At 39.6% G+C, this 13,088-nt stretch overlaps 1 pseudogene; it reads left to right on the forward strand.

Moving 5' to 3' along the window:
• Positions 1–904: 904 nt before the first annotated feature.
• LOC132098991 (pyruvate carboxylase, mitochondrial-like) lies at positions 905–5,133 on the forward strand (annotated as a pseudogene).
• Positions 5,134–13,088: the final 7,955 nt, after the last annotated feature.

Raw genomic sequence — 13,088 nt, forward strand, 5'->3', positions numbered from 1 at the left:
ATAAAGTACAAATATTTATCTTGAAGGTACTGCCCCAGTGACAAGCTGCTGTTCCCCTAAAGATAGGTTTTTTTTTTTTTTTTTTGGGAGTATAACAATTTTGATGTCTTTCAGAGGTGCTCAAGTCAATGACGAAGGTCATCCAGGGGCTTCACTTCCACCCATGGACTTCGAGGGTCTTGAGTCTGATCTGCAAATGGCACATGGTAATGAAATAACTCCTGAAGATGTGATGTCGTCAGCCATGTACCCCAAAGTCTTCCAGAGTTCAAAGAGTTCACATCAAACTTCGGTCTGATGGACTGTCTTAACACTCGCCTGTTTCTAGATGGCCCCAAAATCACAGAGGCGTTTCAGGTGCATCGCAATAATGACATTTACATCAACAATTACATCAACTGACTTCAATGATTTGTCTCTATTTTTACAGTTCTGCTCATATGTTTACATAACACTTGCAGAATATGCAAAAATGTAAATAATTTTAACTAAGCGGGATCATTTAATTATTTAGTACTGTCCTGAATAAGCGATTACACATAACATATGTTGTTTACATGTAACGCAAAATGATAATTGAATTAAAAAAAATAATAATAATTATCCTGTTAAAAATTTTACATCCAGAGGGTGTATTGAACAGGATGATGTGTACATTATTCTTATTTTGTTTAAAGGTCATATCTTCAGAAACTACATGAAATAAATAAATGTTTCCCAGAAGACAAAAGAAGTACAATTTACTCCAATCATCCTATTAAAAAAGTTTACACCCCCAGCTCTTAATGCATTGTGTTCTTGAGCATCAGTAAATGATTTCACCTTTTGTAATAGTATGTGAGTCTCTCAGTTTTGCTCATTGTGAAAAGAAAATCATACAGTCACTGTTGGAAAGGGTTCAAATATGCAGAAGATGTTGGGAAACAAAAGAGCGTTCAGGAGCTGGAGGATTTTTCTGAAGAACAATGGGCAGTTGAACAGCTATCACAAAATGCAAAAACAGTCATGGATCATCCAGGTAATAACACACAGTAATAGGATTCCAGGGTATGTTGACTTATGAATGAGTGATGAATGAGTACTGTATTTGAAAACATCTGTTATGTGAAAAAGCTTATTAAGTATAGTACTAAAAAAAAAAAAAAAAATTGTGATCCTTCTTATTTTGTTAAAATTATTAACATTTTGCATATTCTGCAAGGGGTATGTAAACTTATTAGCAGAACTGTGTATTTTTCACAATGCCTTATTTCGTTGTTTCAACTATATTTCACTATGTTAAATTTATAACACTATGGGATTTGACCTTTTAAGCTTTAGCCAAGAGGACAAGGGAATATTGTTGCGCTCAGATGAAGGCTAGTTGTAAGTCCAGGTGCGTGAAAACCAGTAAAATGTAGAAGAGACTGTTGATGGTTCGCACTCTGAAAAACTAGACAAAGTCTTTAACAAAAAGAATCAATCATTTTATTAGAGCAAGAGCAGACGTTTCAGCCATCCAGCTATTCTCAATGCTCATTGCCCAAGCTTTAGCCAAGAGCCTGACTGCTCTCTCACCAGGAGATTAGCAAAATTAGATTTCATGTTTCCTCAACTAGCCTCCACTTTCACAAAGTTTATTAGCACACTTTATGACTGTGGTTGTAAAAATTGATTAGCATAGTAAGATTGAATAGCATGCCTCTTTTGTGTTCAAAATATATTAATTTGAACATCTAGGCCCTATTTGTGGAGTCAGATAAACCATAAATGTTATTTTACAGCTCAAAATTAACCCTGAGTTAAACATTGTAATGTTGAGTGAGAGTACTTTTTTTGTTTTTTATACATGCTAGATTATGAATAATTTTAAACTGGTACAACTTTATCTCTATCCAGCTATGCCCTACAGTGTTTCTAAATGTGTTGATTGGAGCTTAGCATACTGTTTGGCTCCTAAAACTCAGTTATGAGTAAAGTGGGTGTTACCTGGCAGGCATGAATGTGTCTCAGAGTCCTACTGCAGGCACCACGAGAACTGAGAGCACCTAATGCAGAGACAAAGCAAAAGCTAGACAGGACGTGAATTTTTTTTTTTTTTTTTTTTACATCTTTTTAAACATCAGATCTGTTAGATTGAGAGTTCACTTGCATCTCTTTTTCAAACCAGGTTTCTCTGTACCCTTTCAAACTGAAGTAGATCTTCCACGGTTGACATGAGTAATCACAAATTTCTAAAGAACTTAAATTATTTGGCATTGTGTTTCTCCAACCAGTAGAGCTGTCCAAATTAGATGTTATTCATGGCTGATTAGTGTAGATTAGCATGAGCTATATTAAGCTGTCATTGAGGAGAACACAGGCACTTCCCAAAATAGCATCCTCCACAGCCAAACAGCACATGGTACAGACCTAATGTCTGTGCCCAGAGACCTCTGCTAATCACTTGTCCCTTAATCTACCTAGATTTTTTTGGCCAATTGTGCTCCGATATGGTTTTGTTTATTTTTCAGCTCAATCACTGCATTTAATTTCTCATGCCTACAGTAGCTACTGTATTCGCTGTTTTTTTTTTATTTGCTATGTTTTTATGACTCTGGCTCTTTCATCTCACAGGTTGAGTTGGAGAGAGGGAAAATGTTGCATATCAAAGCCTTGGCCTTAGGTGACTTGAACAAGTCAGGTCAGAGAGAGATGTTTTTTGAACTATGGCCAGCTACGTTCAGTCTTGGTCAAGGATACAGCAGCATTGAAGGTAGCTGTTCACTGTTTATTTTCCTCTCTAGATTGTTTTTTTTTTCATCACTGAAAAGCAATTATCCTGACGCAAACAGTAAACTCAGTCATTCAAATGTGTTTTGCGAATGTTCCCTTTTCTCTCTCGAGGTGTGAATAATTTCTGTCATAAGTTAAAAATGATCTTGCTCTTGCTGTCATTAGTGTTTATCACGTAGAGGCAGCAGCGCTAAAAAACATATTTTAAATTATCAGGAAGCACAGTGTACATTTTCATTAAAAGTCCGTTGTGCTGTGTAAGAACTTTTTAAGCCACAGACACAGCAACTGTGACTGTGCCACACTGTTTGTAAAAATATAATTTGGTAGATAACAGCATGAATTGATAGAACTGAAGATCTCACTTTCATTGCCCACACATTACACATAATTTTAAAGATTATTCATTCATTATAATATATTCTCGCTGGCAACCAAACATTCAAATAGTCCTAGCCTGGAAGATGGTTTCTTCTCTTTGTAGATGCTCATTTTGTTTGTTATTGTCTTCTTTGGCTTAGTATGGCAAACCCAGGTCCAAACACACTTAGTTTCAGATAAGTCAGAATGATGACACTTACTCAGCATATTGTCACGGTTCATGAATTCACTGTTTTCTTCGTGTCCCCGTGCATTTGTTGTTCTGTGTGAGTGGGCGTGACCGCTCGTTACTGCTGATCAGCACGCCAGCTGATCTCATTCACCGCACCAGCTGCTGCCAATTCACTCACCTATAAAAACTCATCGCACTCGCCTCTCTTTGTCAGATCCTTGTTTTGGTGTCCACAGTGCTGTCGTCGTGTGCCGTTCCAGTCCTGTTCCGGTTTCTAGTTCCTGTTTGCTGTTCTTGTGGTGTTCGCCCTTCTCGTCTGGATGTTCACCGTCACCTGTCTTCACCAGCACGCTGACCATCTAGTCCCTGCACCACCAGCCCACCCGAGCTCCAGTAGTTCTCTGTGTCTTTTCTACTCTTAATAAAGAGTTAGGCTACTTGCATTATTGCTTCCGCTTGTATCATGAGACATATGCTCAGAAGGGCTCTTCTTCTGCTTGAACACAACAAACGAGCATTTTTCCTCATAACACAAAGATAATTTTTGCATGTCCAACATTTTTATTCTGCTATTTAAAGTTTTGGTATCTTTAAAATTAAATTTAAATCTGATTTATCTCTGGACTGTTTGTTAAAAGTTCAGATGAATGGCATATGCTAACACTGTTGCTGGTTTCTGCCTTATTTATCATGGCTGTGAGGTTGAGGGAGCAATAGTTTCATAACTCTAGTTGTTAAATAAAAATGAATGGATCTATCCAATATGCAATTAACATTATTTCTGGATGGGAAAAAGACAGTACAAACAATAAAATGGTGAAATATTGAAATGTCATTGATCCTGTCTTCAGTGTCACATGATCATTCAGAAATCATTCTATCCATTATCCTCCCTATTTTGCAGTGCGGTCGTTAGCTAATTTATTTGAATATGAGACTTCTAGTTCATTAGCTGCTTTAAGTAAATATATATATATATATATATATATATATATATATATATAATAGAAGAACAACAAAGTGCAGTAAATGTTTGTGCAACAAACCAGCTTGTTTATGATTATTGTAAATACATTAAAATAATATAATATCATAATATCAGTTTGTAAAGTAAAGCAGTATAAAAGTATTTTTTTGTACAGGTAAAATAAATGGAAGTGAATGACAATGGAAGCCTCAGACTTTGTGGCCACGTCATTAATTATGTTATATAGGGTGGATACTATGGCACAAACTAATAAGTAGTATTAAGTATATATATAAAAATATAAATTATTAACGCAGAAATATTATTTGTTTGAGGTGTACTCTTTTTTTGAGAAACAATGGATTAGTGTTGTTATTGTTTGTTTGTTTTAATTCAATTTAGTGTTATGATCTTTCTCATTGTAAATATTTTAAGGGTTCATTTAGTGTTATGATCTTTCTCATTGTAAATATTTTAATGGTTAATTTAGTCTTATATGTTTCTGATAGCAGAAAATGCTAGGCAGTTTGAAAACATTTGTGACGGAAAATGCTTTTTGATCCACCAGGAGATGCACTTTCACCCTAAAGCCTTGAAAGACATGCGGAGAAAGGTTGGAGCCCCCATGCCCGGTAAAGTGATGGAAGTAAAGGTGAAGCCAGGTCAGAAGGTGGAGAAAGGTCAACCTCTCTGCGTCCTCAGAGCCATGAAGATGGAGACAGTTGTCAACTCGCCAATCTCAGGCATCATATCCAAGGTGCATGTCAATGCCAACAGCAGCTTGGAAGGGGATGATCTTATCCTGGAAATAACCGAATAAAGTTAAAAAGCTACAGAGGTTATATATATATATTTCTAATTACGACACCATCAGTCCACAAAATTAAAAGATCACTCTTAAAAAAAATTGTTTCTTTTTCTTTCATATATATATATATATACATATATAGATAGATAGATAGATAGATAAGCAGCTATGTACTGTTATTAATGTATAATGATTACGGAAAACAAATATTTTTCTCATATGATGGTATCGTACGTCTTCTGAAGACTTGGAATAAAATGCACAAAAAAAATGGACTACGTTTATGATGCGTTTTCATGTTATGGTGAGCAGCTGTCGCATGGGAAACAAAATAAAAAATAAACAGTTAAGTGCTGATTAAATGGTGGCAGAGAGTTCATTTATTTAAAAAAAAAATTAATTCAAGCTTGGGTAAAGTGATGGAATGAGATGGATCATGTAACAGGAAGATCTGAAAATGATATGTTACACAATTACAAGTGATGAATAGTTTACACTTTAGATTAGGGGATGCAGAAACTTTGTAAATTATTTATTCATGCGTTTACACATCATCTATAACAGGTGTTGAACACTTTGTAGTGTGTACTAAGTACTGACTGGTGAGGGTATAGACAGCTGTCCTCTCTGACACACATGGAGTCTTTAACTCTGTGCACCTGATGTGAGCTTCAGTGGAAGGTTGAGAGGTTCACTTCATCACTAGATCCCACACACTCCACACAGAACACAAGTCTGTGCTGATGAGTGAAAGGATTTAACACAAGCCACCGGAATCACCTGACTAAGGCATTTATAAACATTTATCCACTTCAAAACAAATCAGTTACTCTTCTAAAAAATAGTGATTTAGCATATCTGCATGTTTGTGCTTTTGAACACAGACCAGCTAACAACTTCATCAATATATCATATACTGATCATTTACTAATTGTTTGTTCATCATTTGTTCATGATTAACAATTTTTTATTGAGATAATAATACAAAACGATGCTTGAGCACCTGCCCCTTTGCCCCTTGGTGCCCAAAGTGCCCTTTTGTCAAAGCAGTTTCCTTTAATTGTTTTGTAATAACATGCCCTTTTGTGAATGCCCCATGCCCAATCTAAATATTAGTAAAATTTATGGATAATAATTTAGCCGTAAATAAAATGTCCAACATGATGACCTTTCACCTGACGATGACCTCATCCGAATGGGACGATTCCTCACGCCGCACGTGCATTTTTTAATTGTTAGAGGATATTTTCAACACCGCGGCAGCTGTTAAGTGGTGTTTCATTCTCAGCAATGTGATTTTGAGGTTTATTTACATGCAGATATGTTGTTTATATTGCTGTGTGTAGACTGTAGTGTAGAAGTAATGTTAGCATGCTGTCTGAGGGAGAAAAGTTTCACTGGCATCGAGGGGTCTGGTCTTTTTTATGTTATTTGACTAAACTATTTTTATATTACAGTATTTATTTATTTATTTTTAAACGTAGAGTGCCTTAAAAATGATCACCACAACACTGGTAAGGCTTATTCAGATTTTCTCATTCTCTGAATTATCATTATAAAAATAAAAACAATTCAGAAATTAATTAAAATATAATTATATTTTAAATGTGACAAATATTTTTTTCTAAAATAGCAACAGTGTTTACAACAGCAAGACCACTTTAGCCTGTAAACTCAATAATATCTCTCTTTATTGTGTAAAAATATCAATGTCAGTATAAAATGAATAATATACCTGAGCTGACATCAAAGTGCAGTGTGAAGGAGATGGGACTAGTGTTGTCAAAAGACCCGGTACTTCGGTACCAATTCGGTACTAAACAAATGAGAATGTGATGGTACCAGGTTTCTTTAAGTACCGGTGGTACCGAGGCCCCGCTCAACCCGGTTCTTGACGCACACAGCGCTATGATTTCCTCGAAGCAGAAAACGCAGACGGAATCTCAAAATCCAGTCATGATAATGAAACTTACATTTTAATATGGACAAACACGGAATGTGTCAAAGTTAGAATAAATTAATCAAATCAAATCTCCGTATGGACCATTCTTTAAATGTTAAGCCGCAAAAGATGGTTGAAATATGAATCCTGTATGTTCTGCGTGTCTCTGTGTGAATGAATGAATGGCAGAGACGTGCGGGTTTGTTTACTACATAGACTGAGCGTGAAACTTGCAGTAATTTCAGCATCCGCCGTCTCAATGAGAACATAAATACATAAACTACATCACCAGAACTGTTCTGAGTCACTTCACAAGCATATTATCGTTTCTTCTGAGTAAAACCAGTCAAAATAAAAGTTCATTTTTACATAAAGGCATTGTGCTATTATTTAGTAGAATGTATGTGATACTGCTACTACTGTGGAAAAAATATATAAAACTTTATTTTTTAAAGAAATAAATCACACAATTTTTTTCCATGTTTAAAATTTTAATGTTTACATTTCATTAATTAAAAGACAAATTTAATTTGGGTGAAACTTGTTTACTGCTTTTCATAATTATATTACTTGTAGAAAAACTTTAAACATAATTGTAAATAAGTATAAAGAATGGTATTGGTTTTATTTTTAGTGATAAAATGTTTTTTTTTTTTAATTAGAATATTTTTGTGTTTTGCTTTGGTACCGAAATTGGTACCGAGAACCGTGGATTTTCACTGGTATCTGTACCGAATACTGAAATTTTGGTACCGTGACAACACTAGATAGGACCCTAGTAGATTTTAGGAAAAGGTATGAAATGTCCTTTTGTGTTTGTTCTGCAGTGCAAAGATGCCTCGCAAAGAGAGGATAAAAAAATTTAGCCTGTCATTTGTTTACACTGCAAAGGTGTTCAATTTTAGACAACAACTACAACAGTAAGAATAATATTATTCACTATATTCCAGTGTATCCGTTTTTTATGTTTTGTATCAATCAGCAAGAGTAGTAGAGATGGTTAAAATAATAAATTAATGCTGAAATAGTAAATTGTGCCTTGTTCCTAGATGGACAGAGAGTGGAAATTAATAGATCAGATGAGGAGATGGAGATAGAGGAAGAAAAAGAGGGAGATTTAGAGGCACAAGTGACAGAAAGAGAGCAGGGAACAGCAAGCCAGGAGACAGAGGCTGGTGAGAAAGAGGGAAATGTAGAGGCACAAGCAACAGAAATAGTGCAGAAAGAAGCAAGCATGGAGAAAGAGGCTGGTACATAATCATCCATTCCATTCAGGAGCAAAGTTCTGTAACTCGATGCCTCCCCCTCTGACTGAGCTAGAACTAGCCAGTCGTTGAGGTAATTGAGAATCCGGATTCCCTTCTGCCTGAGAGGGGAGAGAGCCACATCCATGCACTTTGTAAACGTGCGAGGCGCCAAAAACAGCCCAAAGGGGAGGACCTTGTATTGGTAAGCCATGCCCTCGAAGGCAAATCTCAAGAACGGGCTGTGACGGGGGGCTATCTGGATGTGAAAGTAAGCGTCTTTCTGATCCAGCGAAAAGTACTAACCTCCTGAGCTTATTTGTGAGAGGATTTGTTTCAGCGTGATCATTCTGAAGCGCCGTCTCATGAGGGCATGGTTCAGATGATCTTAAATCGAGGATAGGGCGCAGCCCGCCATCCTTCTTGGGAACTAGAAAGTAGCGGCTGTAAAACCCTGAATTGCTGTGCGCTGGGGGAACGATTTCTATAGCTCCCTTCACCAGCAGATTTTCTACTTCGAAATGCAGAGTGTGAGCATTCTCGTTGTGCACCGAAGTGGTGACCACGTCGTGCGAACTGAAGGGAATAGCCGTGTTTTATTAATCCCATGACCCAATTTGATACCTCGGGATTGGCTTCCCATTGTGAGGCCCGGATGGACAGAGGTTGGATTAACTCGAGTGTTTGTCTGCCGCAGGGGGCCATAGCACTCGGAATGGTATGTGAAGAAAACTGCTCTTTTTGTGAAGAAGTGTGTTTTTTTTGTGCACTATAATGGCACTTTGCTGTCTGGGTGCTAAAAAGGGCCCATTATTTGCAGCAAAAACAACTTCATCGACATCTGGAGATGGACGGCAAAATACACGGGGCAGTTTGGGGGGTGCTCAGGCCGCAGCAAGACTTAGCCCCCTCCTCTTTCTTGCCTGTAGATCAGGATGAAGGCGGTGTCGAGGCTCGGATTTCACAGGCTGGGCAGTTGCGGTAGCCCCTGTCCCGCTTTCGCAGAGGAGGAGCGGCGCCTGCATTCGCTGGGTTTGCAGATAGATCTGCTGGAGGGTATAGAGACTGGCGTGTCCCTATCTCCTACAGTACCTCACACGCCAGATCTGCCCGATCTCTGGGTTCAGAAGACTGATCTGCGGCCCTTCCCCCCGAGTAACGGCTGTGACCCACTGCCTTTCTTTCTCAGAGGAGATTGAAACGGAGGGCACCGATGAGCTCGGAGTTGCACAATCATCAGCTGCATAAACATCAGTTGCATAGACATCAGTTGCACAAGCATCAGTTTCATGAGCATATTATGCCCAAACATTATAACGAGCAGCATTAATGAGGAGCGCAGCTTGCGCAGTCAGCTCTCTGGAAAATAAGGGGGCTGACTGTGCTTCTTGCATATCTGGGGACAGGCTGAAGAAGGCTCTTACTATCTCCACCAGTGTTCCCTAGATCTAGAGTTTGTTCCCGAGGTTCGGAAGCATGTGAAGCGGTTCCTTCCCCTCTGTGAACAGCTGTAGCTATTTATCTCACAGGAGATTAATACTGTTTGTGTGACTAAGCGGCTCGCTCGCTGCAGAGGGAACGTGTGTATTACATCATTTTCAGTTTTGATGTTAATCTCACCAAACCAGACCGTATTTACTCGTCTGATTGGTTAGCTGCATTCAATTCTAAAGGAATTATTATTTTAAGTATTTATCTGACTATGAGAAGTTAGATATGAATTGTATCAACAATTCATGTTTACTCGTCTGATTTTTTTGATTGCATTAAATTCTGAGGAATATAATGACATTTACAGTATCTTACTCTGAGAAATTATATATACTGGAGGGGCCACTGGTTGGGAGCAGCCCTCTCAGTGTATCATCAGAGTGTTGCTGCTCGCGCTCCCCCACCTCAGGACCGGAGGCTGAAGCAACGCTCTGAGCCAGGGTTTTCCAGCGTAAGGCGGATCTGAGGGCCATACTTCAGGCTGAGAGGTCCTCGGCTAAGAAGTCCTGACATGTTTCGGTCACGACTGCAGAGGGTGGCCCCTACTGGGGTAGAGTGGTGTTTACACGCATTAAACGTTGCCCATCTCTCCTCAGTGCCCTCAGGAAATCGATCTGCCAACCCTGCCAAAGCTCCAGGGCGCAGCGGTTTCCAGCGAGCACTGCTCTCTGTTTCTTCTGCTCGCGAGCATAACGGTGCTGATAGGCTCGCTACCCCTTCGGGGGTCTCTAAAACAGTTAGATCGGTTGCTGGGAATGGTGTCCAAAATACCTAAGGCACCGATTTAGCTGCCTCAGTTACACCAGAGGTCAGTCTCGAGAGACTGAATCCCTTATTAGAGTATTTAGCAGCATGTGAACGACTGCCAAATTTTTCTCAATGGGTCTTGCATATGGAAATAAGGCTATCGCATTCAGTTCGGCTCTTACTGCCAAAATTCAATGGGGTTAATCCGACTTTGGTCAGACCCAAGCAGGTTCTGGTTATGTAACAAGAAGTGTATACCCTATTAGGGAGGAGGCCATTGAGGTGGTCCCTCCTCAAGACAGGGATTCCGGGTCTTAACAGCCGGTATTTCACAAGTTCCAAGGAAGGATATGTTAGGTCCTTTATGTGTCATAGATGCTTATTTTACTGTCTCCACTTTCATGCTGGTGTATGTATAAATACAGTGGCCCCATTGTAAAGAGCACGTGGACTCACTCTCCCTAAACACCACACAACTTGTGTGCAGCTGCTCTCTGACTCATGCACATGTGTGATCTTGTTTATTCATCTGTTAAATAAACATTCAGTGATTTGATTACATCCTGACTGGTTGCCAGGACTTTAATATTACAGTGGTAATGTGTGTGTGTGGTGGGGTGGTGTATTTGCTATTGGCTTGTCTAAAATGATGATATGATATCTACAAATTATGTATGTGTGATTAACATTAGAGACACCCTGCAGTTGTTTCTCAGATTTAAAACAAAATAAATACAAAATTTAAATGTCAACCTCACATTTTTTTTAAGAAAATGTAATTTAAGAATATGGACTGAAAATGTATATTAAATCAAGTGAGCCCACACAAGTGACTCCTGCCCTACATATTCATATAATAATATTATAAAAGGTGGAAGTCGTGGCCTAATGGTTACAGATTCGGACTCGTAATCCAAAGGTTGTGAGTTCGAGTCTTGGGCCGGTGCTCTCTCCACCGTCAATACCACAACTGAGGTGCCCTTTGGCAAGGCACCGAACCCCCAACTGCTCCCCGGGCACTGCAGCATAAATGGCTGCCCACTACTTTCTGTTTGTGTGTGTTTACTGCTGTGTGTGTGTACTTTGGATGGGTTTAATGAGCATGAATTCTGAATATGGGTCACCATACTTGGCTGTATGTCACAACACTTTTTTCACTCTTTTAAATTTTGGTGGTCTGTTGGAATTATGAGACCCCCCCCCCCCCTCTCCTTTTTATTATTATTACTACTTTACCATTCAAAAGTCTGGGGTAAGATTTTTTTTATTTTAAAAAAAATTTATTATTTTATTCAGTAAGGACACATTAAATAGATTAAAACTAACATTAAAGTCATGTATTTGACCGTTGTATCGTTTTGACCGTTTAAATCTTTGAATAGCGGGATTCGTCCGTGAAGAGAACACCTCTCAAAAGTGCCAGATGCCATCGAATGTGAGCATTTTCCCACTCAAGTCTGTTACGACGACTAACTGCAGTCAGGTCAAGACCCCGATGAAGACAACGAGCATGCAGATGAGCTTCCCTGATATGGGTTTCTGACAGTTTGTGCAGAAATTCTTTGGTTATGCAAACCGACTGTTGCAGCAGCTTTCCAGGTGGCTGGTCTCAGATGATCTTTGAAGTGAAGACGCTGGATGTGGAGGTCTTTGGCTGGTGTGGTTACAAGTGGTATGTGGTTGTGAGGCCGGTTGGATGTACTGCCAAATTCTTTTAAACGCCTTTGGAAACGGCTTATGGTAGAGAAATGAACATTCAATTCACGGGCAACAGCTCTGGTGGACATTCCTTCAGTCAGCATGCCAACTGCATGCTCCCTCAAACCTTGCGACATCTGTGGCATTGTGCTGTGTGATAAAATTGCACATTTTAGAGTGGCCTTTTATTGGGGTCAGTCAGCCTAAGGCACACCTGTGCTGTCTAATCAGCATTTTGATTTGCCACACCTGTGAGGTGGATGGATTATCTCAGCAAAGGAGAAGTGCTAACTAACACAGATTTAGACAGATTTGTGAACTGGGCTGGGCTGCTGTCCTATCTGCTCGGCTGTGGTGGTCCTCTGCTCTGCCCTGGTGGGCTCATGTCCCATCTGCTCGGCTGTGGTGGTCCTCTGCTGCGCCCTGGTGGGCTTTCAGGCACTCCTTCCCTCCCCCTGTTCCGCCTCTGCTCCACCATCCTCCTAGTTTGCATAAGGGGCACCTGGAATCAGCCCTTTGGGGGGACTATGTCAGGATCTCAGTCTATGTTCCCCTGTCTTTGGTTTTGTGGACTCGTTCCTTTGTTCTTTGGTTTTGTGGCACTTGTTCCTTTGCCCATCCTGTTAGTGTCACGGTTCGCGAATGCACCGTCTCCAGCTGTAGTCATGTTATGTCATGTTGATTGGTTCTTGTGGGTGTTGCCACTGATCGCCTGATCAGCGGCAGGTGCATCTCATTCCACCGCCTATTTAACGCCCTGTCTTTCGTCTCCTGTTTGTCAGATCGTTGTTTGAGGTCCTCGTGTAGATGTCTGTTCGTGCTCCTGTGTTCCTGTCTTTGCTCTGTGTCCTGCTTCAGTCTTCATCGGATATTCACAGTCATTC

This window comes from Carassius carassius, chromosome 2, assembly GCF_963082965.1.
Source record: "Carassius carassius chromosome 2, fCarCar2.1, whole genome shotgun sequence".
NCBI lineage: Eukaryota > Metazoa > Chordata > Actinopteri > Cypriniformes > Cyprinidae > Carassius > Carassius carassius.